We start from the raw sequence: 18,490 nt of genomic DNA, 5'->3' as shown, positions 1-18,490 counted from the left end.
CTGAGAAGTTTCTGCCCGGCTTAGAGGGGGAGACACAATGCCCATGTGCACAAAATCACACCCATGTCCATCGCCCTCACAAGCTGGCTTCTCTGGCCCTAAGAAAAATTTCACCGCACACCACTGCCAAGCAGGAGATGCACTACTGAGCTAAAGGTGGCACTGTAGTCTAAACCACTGAGCCTCTTGGGCTTGCCGATCAGAAGGTCAGTGGTTCAAATCCCCACAACAGGGTGAGCTCCCATTGCTCGGTCCCAGCTCCTGCCAACCTAGCAGTTCGAAAGCACACCAGTGCAAGTAGATAAATAGGTACCACTGCAACGGGAAGGTAAACAGCATTTCCATGCGCTCTGGTTTCCATCACGGTGTCCCATTGGGCCAGAAGTGATTTAGTCATGCTGGCCACATGACCCAGAAAGCTGTCTGTGGACAAACGCCAGCTCCCTCGGCCTGAAAGCAAGATGAGCGCCGTAGCCCATAGTCGCCTTTCACTGGACTTAACCGTCCAGGGGTCCTTTACCTTATCACTGAGCTACTATTGCTGCTGGCTGTCAGCAGGGGGAAGGGCCAGAATGAAGAAGAGGGTGTGGATGGGACCAGATGAAGTGGGGGAAGAGTAGAGCATCTGCTTTGCAGACAGAAGGTCCCAGGTCCAATGCATCTCCAGGCAGGGATGGGAGAGAACCCTGGCTGAAACCCTAAAGAGATGCTATAGGCAATAGGGAGTCAGATGGACCAATGGGCGAACTCAGCTTCCTGTGTTCTTAGAACAAGCCACAGTGGCCATGTTCTCCCACCTCTGTCAGAGGCAGTGTACCTCTGAAGAGCAGCGATGCCTGGACTCACAAGTGGAAAAAGCCTTGCTGCACTCATGTCCAGCTTGCAGGCTTCCCACCGAGGAAAGCTATAACTCCACACACTGAATGAATGTGTGCAAAGGCTGCTCTGCTCTGTGCATGTATGAGCTCCCCCTGGTACATCTGTATGCACAAAGTCGGGGAATATGACAGCAGTAAACAGCCATGGTGGTGGGTGGGATTAGTCCATGCAGCCACACAGCCCTCTCCCCACGTATTCGTTCAACATGTACAGTGGTACCTCGGGTTAACTACTTAATTCGTTCCGGAGGTCCATTCTTAACCTGAAACTGTTCTTAACCTGAAGCACCACTTTAGCTAATGGGGCCTCCTGCTGCCGCCACGCCGCCGGAGCACAATTTCTGTTCTCATCCTGAAGCAAAGTTCTTAACCTGAAGCACTATTTCTGGGTTAGTGGAGTCTGTAATCTGAAGCGTATGTAATCTGAAGCGTATGTAACCCGAGGTACCACTGTAGTGGGATTCAGATGGACTTCCCTAAGTGTGAGCAAAGTTTTGAGGAAGTGATGAGGTCAAAGTCATAATCTAGGTCTCGTTCTCGAACTGGACCGAATGACCAGCTGGTTCTCTAAGGCTGGAATCCTGACAGATTGGTTGGGAAGTTTGGGAGCAAGGATGAAAGCATGTTGCATTAAAACTAGTGGAGGAGAACAAGGTGCATTAAAACTGCAAGGGGACGTGAATAAGATTGGGTTGTAGGACTAACCTGCGCAAGACCAAGTCATGCTAATGTAGCTTTTGACATGATCCTCAGATGCTTCCTTGCCATTAGCATCAGGGAGAGGTGGATAACAATTTATGACTCAAGAAAATATTCGTCATTTGACAACTTTGGGGGCAGTTTAGGCTATCAGACTGTTTAGTTGTTTAATGATGTTGTAAACTGACAGCTGAATTGTAAAAATAAACGGCCAGCATATTGCATAATAACATTGTGTAGTTATTTCTAAATTAGAATGACATCATTCATTCTGCAGGAACCAGGGATATATATTAACATGTGTCCCATATAACTCCATTTTGTTCCAGAGCTTTATAACTCAGCAATACAAATTAGCTTCAGGCAGTAATGTGGCAAGTAAGGTCTCAGCCTGGGACTTAATTATTTTGATTAATTTGGGAGGAAAATAATAGTCCAATAATGTTTTAATGATATACAGAGAACTGAAAGGAAGTCACTGTGTATTCCTCTGCTTATATAACAGAGCTATATTAAACAAGGAAGCATTTAGCTCCGAACGCCCTATGAGGTTGACCCAAATATACGGTTGTATACAAAGAGGTTCTTACACAAGTCCCTTTTAATAGCGCGGGGCCAGGGGTGTGTGTGCAGCAGCCATGCTTGAAGGGTTGTAGCCATGGTAACCATTTCCATCATTTCATGTGGTGGTTCTCCAAATAAAGAACTGGGCCTGCATATGAAGATGATGGATCGCTTTGCAGGTTTCCCCACAGAAACTGAGAGAAGAGTATCATCATCACTGTGAAGTTCTGCCAAGTTTATTCTCTTTAGAACTTACACTCAGGGAAGGGTTGCCATATGTCCGGACGTAGCTGGAATAAAGCAATCGAAAGCAGTGTCTGGTCAAAAATTGCTGAAAATGTCCGGGAAAATCCCTGGCAGAAGTCTAGAATTTGGCTCAACAGGTTCACCCCAAAAACCCGTAACTCAGTGTCTCACTCACAGGACTCTTCCTTGGCTCCTATCTTAGCACTTTGCTAGCATTAACAACAGATAGCAAGGGTTTGTTCTGGCTTTTCCAGTTGTAGCAGGTATGTTAGCAGAACCGGCCCTGTCATTAGGCAAAGTGAGGCAACCACCTCAGGCAGCAGATGCTGAGCATGGAGGGCAGCAGCAGACCTCTACTGTTCTTCCCAAGTTCCCCAGCCATTCTGATTTGTTGCCACATGGCCTGTTGCCTCTGATGTGGTGAAGGATGCTATCCTGCTGCCAGTGTTGAAATAGGACTGAACTGTCAATCTGGTTGGCTTCTGCACATGAAATGGGAGTGCAGTGCCTTCTTGCCCTTTGTCTCTTGCCGTAAATTTTGGGGAGCCAGCCTTGCACATGAGTGAGGATGAGTTTTACATCTCCCCTGCCCCTCCACTTCAAAGAAGTTGGGTGTCAGAAAAGCAGTTGATCTAAAATCCCGAGGGCTGCAACCCTATGCACATTTATCTAGAAGGAAGTCCTGTTGAATTCAGTGAGATCCACCTCTAAGTCAACATGCATAGGATCGGGTACTATTTTGTTCTCTGTTCCCCTGTCCAGTCATAATTGCCTTGTGGACCCTTGAAATGATGGGAATCACTCAACTTTGATTACCTGCAGAAGAGCTGGTCGTTCTTGCAAAGCTTATCACGTTCCCTTTCTTGGTCAGTTAGATGGTGTGCTGGTTCCGAGGGTTAACCGTGCGGTAAGGTCCGAGTCCAGTCCAAAGTCAAGGGTGCGGTATGGAGGCTCTCCATCATAGTTGAAGCTGGGTCCAAGGCAGGGAGTCGGGTGAGGTCAGGAACTCTGGCAGAAGAGCAGGACAGAGTGCAGGCAGGAACAGGCTACCAACAATGTTGCTCCCGCAACCTGGGACTGGGGCTGGCTGGCTTTTATCTGCCCCGAGGCATAGGGCAGTCCCGGTCCGCAGGTGACTCGCCTCTCCTGGCCTGGAGGAGAGCACGCCTCCTGCGGGAACTTAGTTCCCTCTGCCTCTCTGCCCTGAGCCTCTGCAACTCAGGAGAGGCTGGAGGGTCACCGGACCCAGAGGCAACCTCAGCTTCCCCTGACGGGGCTGAGGGTGGAGCACCTGCAGGCAATGGGTCCTCCATCACCTCAGGGGCCAGAGCAGACTCAGCTGGTGCCTGCACCTGAGGATCCAGCACAGGTGAGGACCCTTCAGGCTCAAGCCCCAGCCCCGGCTCAGCTGGTCCTGGAGGCGGGGACTCCTGTGCAGGCTGGGATTCCTCAGGTTCAGCCTCCGAGTCTGAATCCCAGGCCATCACAGATGGTTTGGAAACCCTTGAGGAAGGAGAGTTCATTTTGTAGGTGGCCAACTTCTAGGTAATACAGAACACTCCAATATGATAGGCAGATAGATTAGCCAGGTCCAGCTGCCATAACCAATTTCCCAAGAGCTGGCTTGGCATTGATGGAAATGTTTTCCTGCAGCAAACACATTCAGTGATAGAGCCCATGCTTTGCATGGATAATGTTCTCCATTGGGCCCCAAACATCTCCAGCAAGAAAGATCTCAAGTGCTGGGAAGGAGCTAGCCTAAGACCCTGGTGAGCCATTACCTGTCAGAATAGGATAACCATCAGCGAGATGGACCAATAGTATCAGACAGCTTTATATGTTCAATTGTAACCTAAGCTTGCCTGAACATTTATCATTGTGTTAGAAAGAAGATGCAGCCGATTCTTCCATCGACTCTGCCAGCCTAAGCCTCCATCAAAATGTAATTAAATTACTTAAGCACTTTCAATTTTACCCAAAGGCCTTAAATTGTGAGCATATTAATAATATTATACATGCAGAAAGATTGCCAGAGCCATTCTTTCATAGAGTCACACTTTCTGTCCCCTTTGATTTCATGGCTCTTTATTTGTTCAAGAATAAGTGATATCCTTTAGAATGAGAGACATTTGAGAGCCATGGTGACAGCCTTGAATAATACCTTTCTGAGAAGAGCAGTACTCAGAGTGAGCAATAAAGTTATCCTTAGCTGAGAAAGGGAGAACGCTTGAAAACTTCCCTAACTTGAGAATCCAGAAAGACAACTGTGAATGGTATTAATTATGAAATGTGTGCAAGATTTTGTTTCATTTTTTGATTGAGCTATGCTCAATATTGATTCATTGTGGGAGTATAATTCTCTTGCTCACTTTAATTTTTCTGTTCCTTTTAGGGCCAAAACGCATTCTGTGTGTTTGGGTTTTTTGTTTTTCTGTGTGTTTGGGTTTTTTGTTGTTGTTTATATCTTTGGGAAATAGCAGCCATGGCCTGAGCCACACCCAGAGGATTAACCCATTCCCTCATACCACATTCCCAACAAATCATCCCCATCCTGCTATTCTCCCCCCATGCTAGCAGAAAAGGGTTGTGGGAATCACTGTTCACCTGACCTCTGCTCTGTTGTGTTGCGGGGGGAGCAGGGGTGGCAGAGAGGCCAGCCCTAGGCAAACATATCTTCAGAGCCAATTCAGTCCTACTGCCAGTGTCCTTCCACAGCCCCAAGTTCCCTGCCATCAAGTCTCAGAAAACCTTTCTGTGGGAATTATTAGGTGTTGGGGGGAGGCATTACTGTATTAGGTATTATGGGCAGGGATTGTAGCTCTGTAGCAGAAGCTGCCACATGTCCTCTTTTTCCAGGACACATCCTCTTTTTCATGGAAAGAATTGTCATGGAGTCTCAGAAAACTTTCCTGTGAAAATTATTAGGTATTGGGGGGAGGCATTATTAGGTATTAGGGGTAGGTCTGCAGCAGATCATCCGCCTTGCCATATGTCCTCTTTTTCCAGGACATGTCCTCTTTTTCACAGGTAGAGTCGTCATAGTGATCCTTAGTTAAATGTAGACGTTGACAAATGTGTCCTCTTTTTTACTCTTCAAAATATCGCAACCCTATCATACAGAAAGTTTCAGCTTCAATCCTGAGGGTCTCCAGGTAGAAGAAGAAGAGGAGTTTGGATTTGATATCCCGCCTTTCACTCCCCTTCAGGAGTCTCAAAGCGGATAACATTCTCCTTTCCCTTCCTCCCCCACAACAAACACTCTGTGAGATGAGTGGGGCTGAGAGACTTCAAAGAAGTGTGACTGGCCCAAGGTCACCCAGCAGCTGCATGTGGAGGAGCGGGGAAGCGAACCCGGTTACCCAGATTACGTGACTACCGCTCTTAACCACTACACCACACTGGCTCTAGTATTATTATTACTATTACTACTATTAAATTTATATGCTGCCCTTTATAAAAAGATCCCAGGGCAGTGTACAACATTCCAGAAAGTCAGTGATAAAAATATAATAAAAAGCATACAGTGGTACCTTGGGTTACATACGCTTCAGGTTACAGATGCTTCAGGTTACAGACTCCGCTAACCCAGAAATAGTACCTCGGGTTAAGAACTTTGCTTCAGGATAAGAACAGAAATTGTGTGGCGGCGGCAGTGGGAGGCCCCATTAGCTAAAGTGGTACCTCAGGTTAAGAACAGTTTCAAGTTAAGAACGGATCTCCAGAATGAATTAAGTTCTTAACCTGTACTGGCAGACAGCCTAATAATAAAATAGTCATCCTGATAACAGTCCCCTCCCCCACACTTTGACAGGCCACAGATTATTTAATAGCCATAGGCCTGGGTAAAGAGGAATGTTTTTGCCTGGAGCCTAAAGACATGTAATGATGGTTCCAGGTGAGCTTCTTTGGGGAGAGCATTCCACAATCGGGGAGGACTAGGAAACACTCCTGCCCAAAACCTTGCAGAGCTGCTGTCACTCAGAGTAAAAGGTAAAGGTAAAGGACCCCTGGATGGTCAAGTCCAGTCAAAGGCTGTTATAGGGTGCTTATCTTGTTTTTTCAGGCCTAGGGAGCCGGCATTTGCCCACAGACAGCTTTTTGGGTCATGTGGCCAGCATGACTTAACTGCTTCTGGCGCAACGGAACACTATGATGGAAACCAGAGCGCAAGGAAATGCCATTTACCTTCCCGCCACAGCTGTACCTATTTATCTACTTGCACTGCTGTGCTTTCAAACTGCTAGTCTGAGCTCACCCCGTCACAGAGATTCGAACCGCTGTCCTTCCGATCGGCAAGCCCAAGAGGCTCAGTGGTTTAGACCACAGCGCCACCCGCGTCACCCACTCAGAATAGGCAGTACTGAGGTAGATGGTCTGACTAAAGCATCTTCCTATGTTTTTGTTGCCTCCCTTCTGCAGAAGCTGGCAGCAGGAATCACAAGGTGGTGACGACAGGCTGCAAACTACATAGAGAGCAGCCACCGGGGTGCCTCCAGTGGCTCAAAAAAGCACATATCGGAGTTGGGAATTTGGATTTGAGGTGATCTGAGCAATGCAAACGGTTGTTAAGGCCTCTCAAAGTAAAAGCTGGTATTTTAGGAGCTGCTCAGCAAATGCAGCCAAAGCCTTTCACAAACAGATATGGGCAGTGTCCAAACTAGTGAAGTCGTATCCGTTCTTTCGCACCCTGCTGTCGTCTTATCACCCAGCTGCCAAGTTCCGTGCTGTAATCATAGGCAACTTATCACTTTAATTGCTAGGAAGCAGGCTTGCTTTTTTTGTGACCGTTCCAACCTCTTGGGTTCGCAGCGACTTCATATCGTGCAAGATAGCCTTGCTGTGGCGTCTGCTCCCAAAGATACTGGGATTGTATCATATACTTCATGATGCCACCGAAAACAACCCTGTAAAAACGTGGCTATGCAGCATATTTATTTGAAGTTTGTGCTCTGTTATGTAGAGCACGGGGCGGCAGCCCGAGATAAAAGGTTGTAGGGAAAGTCTCTGTTCTGGGCATTTTAGGGAAATTCCACAAGGGAGGAAAGCCCAGTTGCCTTTTGCCCTCTGGCCTGCACATCCCTGCAGCTAGAAGAGTTTCTGGACGCCCTAATATGTAACACCACAGCACAGACCTTCCAAGAGTCCCTGTTTTCCAGGGACGGTCCCATTTACAGAAGCCATCCCAGTTTCTGATTTGATCCTGGAATGTTCTGCTTTTCCTTAGGATGTCCCTGAATGAGGGTCTCCACCCCCATCGTTCTGCCCGGATGCAGAGGTCCAGCGCCAAGGGCCTTCTGGCGGTTCCCTCATTGCGAGAAGCAAAGCTACAGGGAACCAGGCAGAGGGCCTTCTCGGTAGTGGCGCCCGCCCTGTGGAATGCCCTCCCATCAGATGTCAAAGAGATAAACAACTACCTGACATTCAGAAGACATCTTAAGGCAGCCCTGTTCAGGGAAGTTTTTAATGTATGACATATTAGTTTATTTTTGGTCTTTGTGGAAGCCGCCCAGAGTGGCTGGGGAAACCCAGCCAGATGGGCAGGGTACAAATAAATTATTATTATTATTATTATTAGTAGTAGTAGTAGTAGTAGTAGTAGTAGTATCAGAGAAATATTGGAGGGTATTGAGTTATGCGACCCCCAAGCCAAGGAGATAAGCAAATATACAGCCTTTGGAAGACCTGTATAGAGATTTGTTTAAAAAAAAAATAGGACTTCCCTATTCCATAATAGGCAAGGGGCGGCTGGGGGGCCAAGGCCCCAGTTGCAAAATTCTGGGAGCGCACAATCAGGCGCACTCATGCAGACACCGGCTTCCACAAGGATCCCCATCCTGCCCTGGCAAAGGTGGCAGAGCAGCTCAGGCCCACACTGAACAGGTATGGAGGGAGGGAGGCAGGCAAGCGGTGACCCCAGCAGTCCAGACCAGTGGTACACTGGGGGGATTCACCCGCCAAGAGCCACATCGGCTGGTTGAGCTCCCTGCTGTGTGGGCAGACAGGCGGTACAGCACAGCACCACTTGGTTCCAGTGGGGAGCACTCTGGTGGCATCAGCTACTTGTCTGCCCTGGGCACCAGCAACCCATGCTACGCTGCTGCATCCAAACTTCCTTTTGTGCCACCTTTCTAGGCAGAGTCCAGGCTCTCCAGGTTTGTGTCCAGAGTACAATTTTATAGAAAAAGAGGTTCCAGAACTCAGTGGCGGAGCTTCATGCTCCGGCACCGGGGTGGAGAGCAGTGTACTTGGAAGAAGCAAAGATCACCAGTGTTGAAGCAATAATTCTTCACCATCAACTTCATTGGACTGGACATGTTGTGCGGATGCCTGATGATCGTCTTCCAAAGCAACTACTCTATTCCAAACTTAAAAATGGAAAGTGCAGTGCTGGTGGTCAACAAAAGAGGTTTAAGGACTGTCTCAAGGCAAATCTAAAAAAAGTAGTATAAACACCAAGAATTAGGAAATACTGGCCTGCAGGTGCACCAGTTGGAGAGCAGTCTTTACCAAAGGTGCCATGGGCTTTGAAGACACTCGAACTCAGGACGCAAGGGAGAAACGTGCTAGGAGGAAGGCACGCTTGGCAAATCTACACCGTGATCAGCTCCTGCCCGGAAACCAATGTCCCCACTGTGGAAGGATGTGTGGATCCAGTATTGGCCTCCACAGTCACTTACAGATACACTGTTAAGACCGTGCTTATGGAAGACAATCTTACTCGGCTACGAGTGATTGCCAAATAAGAAGAAAGACGAAGGAGAGCAGGCGGGGATGTGGCTGGCGCACATCCTAGGGGGGCGTGGCATGCGTCCCGAGGGCGTGTCATGCTGCCCGCAGGGGCGTGGCGCTATGGCCACAGCGCAGGGGGGCAGCCACAATGGCACCCCACCAGGATCTTGGGGCCAGGGGAGGTGCACTCCCCCCGCCCCTTTTCCTCTGCCAGTACGGATGAACACCTCCCCCATTTTCTAAAATGGTGATGGTGCCCACCTGAAAAGAACCAGAACTGAGCTCCAGCAAAATCCAACTGGAAAAAAAAGCCCTGTGTATCGGAGCAGTTTTGTTTGTTTGTTTGTCCTGGTGTTTTCTCCGGGAAAACCCATGTTTTACCACTGAATCACAATGGCAATCGGGTTTTCTGCAAATTGCTGCAAGCTCCAATTCAGCAATAAAACACAGTTTTTCCCGGGGAAAGCGCCAGGACAGAAAGAAAAGAAAAAACGCTCAAACACAGACCAGGAAAGCCCAGACTTGTGCCTGGAAAATCCAAAGCAAAGGTAAGTGGGGATGAGCCTTTACTCCCTATAAAGTGCAAGGTTCTAGAATTCATTTCTCATTCAGTTTCATTGTGTCTCAGAGATACTTTCCATGTGGCTTCCTCAAAGGTAAAAATATTACCGTATTTTTCGCCCCATAGGACACACCGGCCCATAGGACGCACCTACTTTTGGGGGGGGAATAAAGGGGGGTTTGTTTGGTTTTTTCCCAGGTGCGGGGCTGGGGCGGAGGAAGCCCGAGCTTCCTCTGACCCCAGCCCCAAGAACAGGCTGCTATCCGCTAGCCGTGGGAGAGCCGCGCAACTTCCCGCGGCTCTCCCACGGCTAGCAGAGCGCTGCGCGAAGCCCGAAGCTTGGGGCGTGCTGAGCTCAGCGCACCCCAAGCTTCTGGGTGCAGGCAAGCTCTCCGTTAGCCGTGGGAGAGCTGCGTCTCCCATGGCTAGCGGAGCGCTTCCTGAAGCCTGGAGAGCGAGAGGGGTCGGTGTGCACCGACCCCCCTCGCTCTCCAGGCGTCGGTGTGCACCGACCCCCCTCGCTCTCCAGGCTTCAGCGAAAGCCTGCATCCGCCCCATAGGACGCACACACATTTCCCCTTCATTTTTGGAGGGGAGAAAGTGCGTCCTATAGGGCGAAAAATACGGTAACTGACATGCTCTCTACCTTGCATGAAAAGAATGAATAAAAATATTGAAGATCTTGGCCATGAAATAACCTCATTGGTAAAGTTGTGTAGAAAGCTTTTGTCAGCACAAAGGTTAATTTATTTTAATTTTTTTAATAAAATTTTTATTGGTTTTTCACAATTTATATAGACACAAACAATACACAATACAAACAAACAAACACATAAACAAACATGTATAATTTCAAATCCTTTTTTCTTAAACCTTACTTCACCGACTTCCCCATACCTCCCCTTTCTGCATCCCAATTTCCAAATTTGTTTCAGCAAATCCTCCCCCTTAAGTTTATCTAATTTTCCCTTGTTCTTTTCTTTTACTTAATCTTTTACAGCTGTAATCCCCTTTTTTCTATAACCTCAACATTTTAGCACTCATTAATTTTACAACATTTCTTAAGCTAAATTTTGAATTTCTTCCAATCTTCTTTCCCCTGGTCTCGGATTCTGCCAGTCATTTCAGCCAGTCCCATATAGTCTATCACCTTCATCTGCCATTCTTCCAGAGTGCGTAGATCCTGTGTCTTCCAATACTTTGCGATGAGAATTCTTGCTGCTGTAGTAGCATACATTTAAAAAGTCCTATCTTTCTTTAGCACCAATTGGCCGACAATGCCCAAGAGAAAGGCTTCTGGTTTCTTGGGAAAAGTACATTTAAGTACCTTTTTCATTTCATTATATATCATTTCCCAGAAAGCCTTAATCCTTGGGCACGTCCACCAAAGGTGATAAAAAGTACCTTCAGTTTCTTTACATTTCCAACACTTATTATCAGGCAAATGGTAGATTTTTGCTAGCTTGACTGGGGTCAAGGTTAATTTAACTCCAAATTGGCCGGCTCTTTTATTTGTCCACTGATGGTTTTCCTGTTTATTTTACTTCTGTCCCAAAGAGATAAACATACCGTTGGGAATATTATCCCGCTCCCTGATTATTTACGTCGTATACATTTCTTTTTAAATGCAAAAGCAAACAATTAGTCCACTTTTATCATATATCCATCTACAAAAGTTCAGCCGTTTAGAAAGAGAACCAACAAAAGCCAAATTCCAAATCTTAAGATATATAACCCAAGTAGCATTTGTTGTTCTTCAAGGACATATGCTTTATGACATCAGCTTTCACCAGAACATTGAGAACTGGATTTGTCCCTTATGGTACGAGACAAATTTAGTAAACACTACCTCAGCATTGTTAATTAATCTTAAAACAATTACGATGGGAGAAGCAGATTTTTGCAGCCATGCGAGCTGTTTAAAATGCCCTAAGGCATCTCCATGCCCAGTGTAAAACATTAAAATCCCACTTCCCAGAAAATGTGTGGCTTCTCTTCAGCTATGCTAGTTAACCTTGTGAATTCGAGAGACTTGCGAAAGGTCATCTCTCGCCAGGGTCGCTATTGAACTTCAACAGATCTGATGCACCCAAGCCACTTGGCAACTGTGTCGCTCTTGATCTCCAAGAATACCCCCCCATCAGATGTCAGAACTCTGGCGCCTTTAGAAGAGGGGCGTCCAACACCAATAACTTCTAGATCTTTTGGGGGTTCCAACTCTCATCTATCACAGCCAGTTTGGTCAGATATGATGAGACCTACAGTCCCACAACATCGATTCATGCATGTGCAAAACGAATAACAATTCACATAGAACAATTTGTGCAGGAGGATGGAATCAAAACATCTGCAAAAGGCTGAGGTGTGGATGCCCCTATGAAGCAGGTTTCTGAGGAGAGGAGGGTATTTCACATATTCAATAGATGTTCTTCGTGTGCACTACCCTACTGCATATTAGAATAGACGTCTGGATTTGATGGAGAAGTGTTTTGCTCACTGCTAGAGTTAAATCTTTGACAGTGACTTCATTCAGCATACAGAAGCCATAATTATGGGTTGGTTCCAGACATAACATAAGGGTTCCTTCCATGCATAGATGGGATTCCAATCTAGTGAAGGCTCCTGCTTTATGAACTAGAGACTCACAGGCAAAACAGGGTGAAGCTGATTTCCAGTACTCCCCTCTCTTTCCCCTGCAATTCCCTTAACCATCTCCTCCCATGCTGTTACCCCAGTTCTCTGGTGCAGGTCTGAGGGGAAGCCACCCAAAATCATGTCCTCCCCTTCTGCTTGCTAGGGCATCCAAATCATTAAATTATTTTCTTGCATTTAGAATATTGGAATATAATGGAACCCAAGGGGGTCTGAACATGGTTCCTAGTGTGCAGATCCAAACTTCTGCAAGGCGGTGGTCTCACTGGCCTTCAGACATACCCTAGGAATGGAGTTCCACTGGAGAAAAGTCTGGATCCAACTCTATGTAAACAACATCAACTTCACAAGTAAAGGAGTGGAAGATTTTTATTTTTATTTATTTATTGAATTTATAGAATATCTGTGTCATATCTCCCCATATAATTCATCCTGGAACAGCCTTTAGCTAAATGCTTTGTGTATTAGTTTCCCTGTGGTATTAACTTTTGAAAAACAGGGCAGTCGTTCAAGGGCACTTTATAAACACAGAACTATAGATTCTATACCAAATTAAAACTCATATAAAATCTGCGCTCTGTACTACAAATTAACATATTTAATTTCAATATTACCTGCAAACCTGATTTTTTTTTTCCTTTACCAGCATGGCTCTAATTAGTCATATAAAATCAAGTCAGAATACTGTAAGCAATTATTATACTAAAAACAGGAAAGGGAGCTGAATTAAAAATGGCGTAAGAAAATGCCGTATGAAAATTAACGCACCCATTAGCATCAAGAAATATGCACTGTAGTTTAATGTTATTAAAAATTCAAAAAAAACCCTGTTACTTAAGGTCGTAAAAGTGAACACTTGTCTTTAAAAATACTTATTAATGTGCTCCGAGATTGGCAAGTGTATCATTTCTGAGGAACACCTTGGCACAGTTGACAGCGCAGGATTCTTCTTCCTTTGAATATAGGCTCTTGCTAGAGTTGAATATCCAAACTATTATGAATGTTCCTCACTTGACTCTTCCTTAAGATCACAAATGTCCACTCTAGCATTCTACAAAAGCTTTTCAATGCATCTGTGATTACACTTCCCTGTTGCTAAGTACCTCCTGTTCTCAGCAACATATAAGAAAGTCATTTCTTCTGACCACCACACTGTCCTGACGGAACTGCCTTCAGAATGCATGGAGAAAAATTAGCTACAAACAATGAGGATTTCCTCTATATTTGTCTGCATATACCCTTCAACATTTCTGCAATGAAAATAGGGACATTATTATTATTTATACCCCACCCATCTGACTGGATTGCCCCAACCACTCTGGGCAGCTTCCAACATTTATAAAAACATCATAAAACATTAAACATTAAAAAAAAACTTTCCTATACAGGGCTGCCTTCAGATGTCCTAAAGATTGTATAGTTATTTATCTCCTTGATTAAGGGCTCCATACCCTCCGATGAAAATAGGGACATCCTATCATATCTTCCAACATTTCTCTGATGAAAATGGGGGTGAAAATAGGACATTCCAGGATCAAACCAGACAGCTTCTGTAAATCCAGGGCTGACGCTGGGAAATAGGAGCACTTGGGGGGTCTGTGTGTGAAAATGCATGTGATGTTAACTTTCGATTTTGCTTGGGTAATAATCTTTCTTTAAAAAAAAAAATCTGTGTGCTTTTTAAAAGGCAGTTCCAAGTTCACATACCCATAACCTTTCACATCTTTCTGTTGTTCTTTTTTGTTGAAGATTCAAAATAATACGACTTAATGTTACAATACAGTTACAAATATAAGAAAATAAAGTTTGTTATTAAGACTGTTAAAGGCCTCTGATCTTTGCATCTTTGTGGTGGTCTTTTTTCTTCATCTTTCCTTGCTTTTTGTTTTTTGCTTTTAATAAATCCAGGGGCCACAAGGGGTATAATTTCTGGACGAAAAAATTGCAGAATGACTATTTAAGAAAAAGGGAAGAGAAAGAGTGGTTAACAGCATCCTAAATTAATTGTGTTTGGTCTGCCTCCAGCTCAAAATTTGGGCGCCATGAGATTTTGCTTTTGACGCAGAAATGTTGGTACCTGGGCTTAATGTTTTAGTATCCAGGCTCCCTTAACCAAGTTAAAATAGATAGATAGATTCTTTAGATAGATAGATAGATTCTTTATTGTCATTACACTAGTGCAACATTGCACAAGTGCAACGAAATTGGATGCCAACCCTTAAAATACTTAACTTTTGAGATAAAAGTATATATTATTGCCCTCTACTGGAAAGCAACAGACTTTGCCAAATAATTGTGACATGATTGCTCTCTGTTTCCCTTGCATTTCTCTCTCTGTCTCTGTCTCTCTCTAACCCACGCCTTCCAATAATTAAACCAGTGGATGGAAGGAGAAGATTAGACACAAAAGGACAGATCTGTCTACGCTTAGGATTGCTTTCACAGATGATGCTTAAGAAAACACTTCTGCAAAATACCATGAAACCTTTCTCCTGTTTTCCCCTTTCAATTATCAACCATTGCATGCTTTCAAAAGGTTGCTTGCACATTCTAGAGTTTGACTATGAAGGATCATATAACATAAATCCTTAAAGAACTGTGTTGGCTCCCTATACGCATTCAGTCCCAGTTCAAGCTGCTGGTGTTATTTGAAGTTCTAAATGGCCTGGAACCCCAATGCCTCTTCCTCTGTCAGCCTTTGCCTTAAGAGTCCCAGAGATGGTTCTTCTTCACATTTCACTGTTGGGGGAACCTCATCGGGTGGCAAAGTGGAATAGAGTCCATTTTGGAAAGGCCTGATATTGTCAGATGCAGATTAGAGGCGTGCGACTGCTTCTGTTGCACTGGGTAATGTTTTACTCTTCTCCTCTGCTTAGCTGTTTCTAGCAACCTTTGTTTGCTCGTGTTCTTAAGATGATATTCATATTGCGAGGCAAGTTCCCGCACCCCCCTCCCCAGTGGAAATAAAGACACGTGACACAATTATTTAAGGTTAATGGGCTAAATATAGCCACAACTTTATTGGTTACAGGTGATGAGAGGTATTGGCTTAGACATTGGTCCTAACTGACTATCCGGCTTCAGCTCATCTGCTTGAAATCCGGGAAGGGTTAACCACCAGTAGGGGGAGTCCTACTGATGCACATAGGAGCAGCCTGAGGCAGCAAAAGAGGGAGATCCCTGGCCACCCCTGCGTTAAATCGGGCAGGCCAATTGGCTGTCCAGGGGATGACTCGGCCGGGGATTCCCTCAATCACGCAGAGGCTGAGAGCCAGCCACTGTGTGTGTGGTGGGGGCGTGCAGCCCACATTCCCACCTCCTCTGAAGGTGGAAGTGGCTTTCTCCAACATTTCTCCAGTGAAAACAGGGACATCCTATTCCAGAATAATAATTTTATTATTTATACGTTGCCCATCTGACCGGGTTGCCCCAGCTACACTGGGCAGTTTCCAACATATATAAAAACATAATAAAACATTAAACATTGGGGGGGGGGACCCTTCCCCATACAGGGCTGCTTTCAAATGTCTTCTAAAAGTTGTATAGTTACTTATGTCCTTGGCTTGGGGGGGGGGCTCCATACCCTCCAACATTTCTCTGATGAAAATAGGGACGTCCTAAGGAAAAGCGGGACATTCCGGGATCAAATCAGAAACCAGGATGTCTTCTGCAAATCCGGGACTGTCCCTGGAAAATAGGGGCACTTGGAGGGTCTGCGATATTTAGTAGTATTAATTTAAAATTGATTTTATGTTGTTCCCCACCCTGGCATCGGTACTGGTGAAAGGTGACTTTAAAATCTTTTAAAGTAACGAAGCAAATATTGCACAAAGGCATTGCTCCTCTGAAAGCCACAGAAAGTGAAATGGTGTTTCTGCAAGACACTTAATGTGGTGCTATATTTCCAATAATAATTCCTGGAGTACCTACATGTTTGATCAGTAGGGAAAGTAAGTGTCTCCTTTCTCCACCCCAGAGGCATAGAAAACTTCATGAAATGTCACAAACTTCCACCTAGGTATGTAGTACTATAGAAGTGGGTCCAACATTTTAAAAGTTTTCTTAACAATAACAACACACTTGAATATGAATGGCACAAACATATATGCTTGCTATTCTTCTGAGTAGCAGGTGTCCTTGGACTCTTCGCTTCCACCACTGCTGTCTGTACTGGTTTGTAAATGCAGCTAGACACCGTCAGGCAATCTGATTAAGCAAACTTCTTAGCCTCCTTAGATAGTCATCTCCATTTCATTGCAGGCACCTTTATGAAAGCATAATGGCAAGAACAAAGCTCAACAAGACACCTGTCAGCTGATATGCATTATCAGAGTCAGATACCACTCTTGGGCGAACGGGTGGGTCCCATTATGCTGTTTAGTTCGATTGACTTATCCACATCTCATCTCAAGCAACTTACAGCTTCAACCTGGCTTAACCTTGAAAGAGATCGGCTTTCCAACCGCGAGATACGTCAGTGCGGGGTGTTGGAACTACAGGGTTAAATTGGAAGGTGCAAGATCAAGGTGTAGTATGTGAAGAAAATAGGAAGTGTGGCCCACAAAGTGTTGAATTACATGAACCCATTAAGCTAGGTTTTCTCTTAGAGCCTATACATAAAAGTGGTTGTTGTTGCTTTTTCCAAACCACAACTAGAAATAAACAGCTGGGGATTAACTGTGTGTCATATATTTTCAGGCATTATGAATGCAAAGTATCATTTTCTTGGGCAAGGAAGGACTCATGTAGTTCAAATATCATGGATGCACTTTGTCTCCATTTTAGGTACGCTACCTGGCTGTTTTCTAAAACGTGTTCAGCTGTAATTCAGAAGGCCACAGTGACATACAGTGTTGGAAAACTTGGCCCCTCGGGAGAGGCTGGCAACTCTCCCAGGCTCCCGGGGCTTGTTCTGCCCTGGCTGGCATCCCCGCAAGTCCAGGGAGAACTTTATAGGCGACATCTCCCAGCGTGGAAGATGCACACCCCTTCTCCCCTTGCATACCAGCAGGAGAAAAGAAGATAGTCAGAAAGTCATAGAATCATAGAATCATAGAGTTGGAAGAGACCACAAGGGCCATCGAGTCCAACCCCCTGCCAAGCAGGAAACACCATCAGAGCACTCCTGACATATGGTTGTCAAGCCTCTGCTTAAAGACCTCCAAAGTAGGAGACTCCACCACACTCCTTGGCAGCAAATTCCACTGTCGAACAGCTCTTACTGTCAGGAAGTTCTTCCTAATGTTTAGGTGGAATCTTCTTTCTTGTAGTTTGGATCCATTGCTCCGTGTCCGCTTCTCTGGAGCAGCAGAAAACAACCTTTCTCCCTCCTCTATGTGACATCCTTTTATATATTTGAACATGGCTATCATATCACCCCTTAACCTCCTCTTCTTCAGGCTAAACATGCCCAGCTCCCTTAGCCGTTCCTCATAAGGCATCGTTTCCAGGCCTTTGACCATTTTGGTTGCCCTCCTCTGGACACGTTCCAGTTTGTCAGTGTCCTTCTTGAATTGTGGTGCCCAGAACTGGACACAGTACTCCAGGTGAGGTCTGATCAGAGCAGAATACAGTGGCACTATTACTTCCCTTGATCTAGATGCTATACTCCTATTGATGCAGCCCAGAATTGCATTGGCTTTTTTAGCTGCCGCGTCACACTGTTGGCTCATGTCAAGTTTGTGGTCAACCAAGACTCCTAGATCCTTTTCACATGTACTGCTCTCAAGCCAGGTGTCCCCCATCTTGTATTTGTGCCTCTTATTTTTTTTTTGTCCAAGTCTACATCTCTACAGTTTATTTCTGACTTTACAGCTGTACAAAAACATGACCGTTCAGTTCAGTCTTCTCCAAGCAAGTGACTCAGACTTCCTTCACATGCGCAACAGGAAGGTCTCATATTACACACAGAACAAAGCTCTGTAAATCCTGTGAACTGCCTGGAATATCCTTTCCCAGGACTAGCCACATCATGTGATGTAAACACCGAGCTGGTTTGCAGCTGCGTAGTACTCATATCGTAACATCCAGAGCCAGGGGTATCATATGCCCCTCATTCAGTTCAAGGGTGAAAGTAGGCAGAGTCCTGTGGGCAAGAATACCCAGTGGTGGGCCCTACGGCCAAAGCCATTGGCTCCCGATAGACAGTCTGAAATGGGCA

The sequence above is a fragment of the Podarcis vaucheri genome (assembly GCF_965113315.1).
Source record: "Podarcis vaucheri genome assembly, chromosome: 6".
Classification (NCBI taxonomy): domain Eukaryota; kingdom Metazoa; phylum Chordata; class Lepidosauria; order Squamata; family Lacertidae; genus Podarcis; species Podarcis vaucheri.
The sequence above is the reverse complement of the archived record's forward strand: the minus strand, read 5'-3'. Positions refer to the sequence as shown.